Genomic DNA, 4,171 nt, shown 5'->3' on the forward strand with positions numbered 1-4,171 from the left:
AATTGCCAGGCTATTATCAAATTTTTTTAAAAAAAGAAAGAAAGAGGAATAGTAGAAAGAGAAGACCCAAAGCAATAGCTTCATCTTCTTAAAATTGATCGGAAAGAAATCCAAATTGCACACTTCATTTTCTTGGGATCAAAGTCGTTGCTTCATCTTCTTGAAATCGAAGAGAAGATCTAAATTGTACAATTTCATCTTCTTGAAATTGAAGAGAAGATCCAAATTGCACAGCTTCATCTTTTTGAAAAAATGGAAGAGTCGCAATTTCATCTTCTTGAAATCGAAGAGTCTTCATCTTCTTAAAATCAAAGAGTCGCGACTTCATCTTAAGGTATGATTTTCTTTTAACACACAAACAAAAAGAACGAAAGAGAAGGCCAAATCGCACAGTTCACAATTACAATTTTATCTGTAGCTTTCCATTTTTTCAATTTCAAATTCAATAAACAAGATTTTCAATTTCTTCTTCTTTCCGAACATTCTCGCTTTTACCTCTCAATTACAGAATAAAATATTCAAAACTTAATGTTGTTATCATTTCAGATCTTACATCAGGACAATTTTAAGATCAACAAACTTCTTGCTTCATCATTAATGGAGACTTGCTCATCTTCTTGATATGGTATTTATTCATTTTTTAATGATTTTCATTCACTTTGGGATGAACTGAATTTTATGTTTCATTTTGTCTTAATCTCAACGGAAAAAAAACCCTAACAACGCGGCTCTTTTGTAATATTCAAGGGTATAATTGTCATTTTATTATATACCTACGATGATATAATTGTCATTCTACATAATATTTAATTTATTTTTTTATGTATAAAAAATAATTTAGTTTGTCCATTAAGTTCCCTCCACGTGGCTAAATATCACACACAATTACTAAATATCTTTTGTCTAGAAATAAATTTCCACTCATACCTTTAAATAACACTTCATCTTCCTGTTGTTTCAAGTTTGTTTAGTCTTTTTGATTCTTTCAGTTTCAGATAAGTTCTTCCTCAATTTCTTTGTCGTTCTCTCATAGCTAGATTGTTAAACATTGCTTGACTATTCTTCGAGAATTTGCTGCAATGGTTTCTAGCATATCAGTCTCTCCTGCAATGGTTTCTAGCATATCAGTCTCTCCTTCACATTACTCCAATTCTATATTGGAAGTTCATGAGGCATTACTATTATTGTTATATAACTTTAGGGCTTTATATTAATTTAATTTACATTTATGGCTTGCACATGGTGAAGGTCCAAAGTTGAGCAAATCATCTTGTAGTTGTTAGTTGTTGCCGACTCTTTTTTATTTTTTGTGTTACTATACAATTTTGTTCGTGGACATTATTATTGTTTATTCACTACAAGTGTGTACTGAATAAATATTGTGGTAATTTTATTTATATATCGCTAAAATGTCTTAATAAAGACGCTTAGATCCTACGTTGACCTTGAACAACACTGTGTCGTCTAAGTGTCGCAGGACCTCATCTTTAGCAATTGCACTAGCAAGGCGCCTAGGATGTCTGTAAAGTATTAAAGACTACAGTGATTTGAAAACTAATATTTTTTTTTGGCATGTTCAGTCCTGGTTAATAATCATTGTGTAGGATCAATAATGTGTTCAATATGATCACTAAGTATGCCATCAGCAACCTCATAAGAAAACATACTCATCATACAATATGTTGCCTGCTTCTGCCTAGCCTTAGCTTCCTCATGATTTCTCATTAGATTAGATGCCTCATTAGCATTTCCAACTTATTAACAGAAGATTCAGCCCATAAATGCCTCTTAAATGAACCTTATGTGACTTTAGTAATGGACAACCCCACTTTCAGTTAAAGTTATCACATGAAAATCAGTAGAAAGTCAAACAAAATTTAAAAAATTGCACCTTTTCACATGTTCATCATTAACTCTTATCAGTCTCAAAATAAATGCACCAATGTTGCAACTGAGAGTAATAAGCAACGAACAGTCACATTATAGTTATAATACCTCACAAAATTTTAATTTGAAATAGAATCACTAGGAACAATCTCTTTGTTTTTTTAAGAATAAACCTTCAATCAGTACATCAGTAGTCTTGTTATCTTCATTTCTATCATTCTCTTCTAATTCATTGTTCTTTTAACTCTATGCTCACTCTTTAATGATCCTACACTAATTATCTCATTTAGTCAAGCATCTATTCTTGCATTTCAGTTTTATATTAGTCCACTTCATTCTCCTGTTTCATTTGTTAATTCAAATTTAGAAAAAGTAGTTTACTTATGTTATGTCTTGTTCATCATAATGTTTCACCCTTTAATTTTAACAGCTTACTTCTGTAATGGTGACACTTATGGAGCATAGAGTTTGTAATATAAAATTTCATGTTTCACATAAATTTATCTCTGTCATAGTTTATATTTAATCTTTTCCTTTTTAGTATGTCATAGTTACTAACATGATATAGTAAAATAAAATAGAAGTGATCAGCTATGTACTTGGTACTAAGAAGTTGTAAATGCAATAAAATAAAGTAGAAGTGACCAGCTATGTGCAAGAAATTTGGCCAAAGAGAAAAATAGAAAATAACAATATTATAGTGTGTTGAAAGCTATGTTGCGCAGATTTTTCACTTTTGATATCGCGCCCGTGTCAGATTCTTCAAAAAATACACTACATTTGGAGAATCTGACACACACCCACTGATATTTTTGAAGAGTTCGCGCAACATAGGTTGAAAGATACGTTGTTGCAAAACTTACATCTTTTTTGCTTAATGTTACTTGAATCATGAAGTGATTTTTCAGGCAATGAAACTTCCAGTTGATACAGTGTTGTCATAGGAAGCTTGCAACTTGGTTCTTTTGTTCCAGTACATAAATTGCACATTGATTTTTGTTTGCTATTCTCTACTTATCAATTATTGAGACTTAAATGGAAAAAAACTATATGTTATTTGTTACTATTTTCATTCCATATTCTCTTCTGCAATACTTTCTAAATCAACCTCTTATTTTTAGCATTTTTTACTTCTTACTCTGTTATACATGTCTATTATATAAGATTTAATATATGTTTTGAACTGTTAACTTTACAGAATTTCCACTACGATGAGGTAGTTGTTCGCTCATGTGTTTCACTTTCCTCTCAGTGTGTTGTAAGTATTACTCAACTAATCCATTTTTAAAAGTTGTTATTACTATTATTTATCACATAATTATTTCCTGTAAAATTATTTTGATCTCAAAGATGTCAAGTAATAGAAACCATAAAAATGTGCATGCTTTTCAAAAATCTGATAGAAATGCTAGGAGACGCGAACTATATAGATTAATGCCACCCGAGAAAAAAGAGATTCTTCTGGCATGCGGTCAAGCAAAGAGAGCTGAAATGAGAAAGCATAACTTATCTGAAAGTTCAATGAATAATGACTTGGCTACTGGATCGTCTTTTATTTCTACCATTGTTTCTCTTGCACAAAGTTCTCATCTTATGAGAGATCCCATGTCGCTGCCATCCAAAATAGGTAGTACAATGCCATCAAAACTCAATTATATCGAATTAAAAGAAGTCTCAAAATGTCAATTTTGTGAAGCCATAAAATTTGAATATGAACCGCCTGCATTTTGTTGTAGCAATGGTTTTGTTCAATTAACTTCACATGAGATTCCAATAAAATTAAAGAGTCTTTATTTTGAAAATACTGAGCTATCAAAATATTTTAGAACTTACATTAGAATATACAATAATATATTTGCCTTCACATCTCTTTGCGTAACTTATGACAAAGAATTAATACCCTCCACAAGTAATTCTATTTCATATTTTGCTTGTGATGAACCATATAAGAGATTTCAGTCCATATGCTTAACATGGGATGAACCTACTTTTCAAAGGAATAGGCTCTTGCTGTAACTACTTATATTAAATTTAAACATCACTGTTACATTTAGCCTTTCACTAAATTTAAAATACATTAACAAGTCCATGTACCCTGAGATGAATTAATCGGCACATAGGGGCTCAGGTCCTACTTTTGGCACCTTGACCACTGTAGCTTTCCAAAGATATATTGGACCAGGCTACATCTAATATCAACTTTGCCTAAGCAAGCAAAATTGGTCAAACAAATCTCTTGCTTAGATAGAAGGGGAACCCTATGTGATTACACTCACTCTCTCCT

This window comes from Solanum tuberosum, unplaced genomic scaffold, assembly GCF_000226075.1.
Source record: "Solanum tuberosum cultivar DM 1-3 516 R44 unplaced genomic scaffold, SolTub_3.0 scf00120, whole genome shotgun sequence".
NCBI lineage: Eukaryota > Viridiplantae > Streptophyta > Magnoliopsida > Solanales > Solanaceae > Solanum > Solanum tuberosum.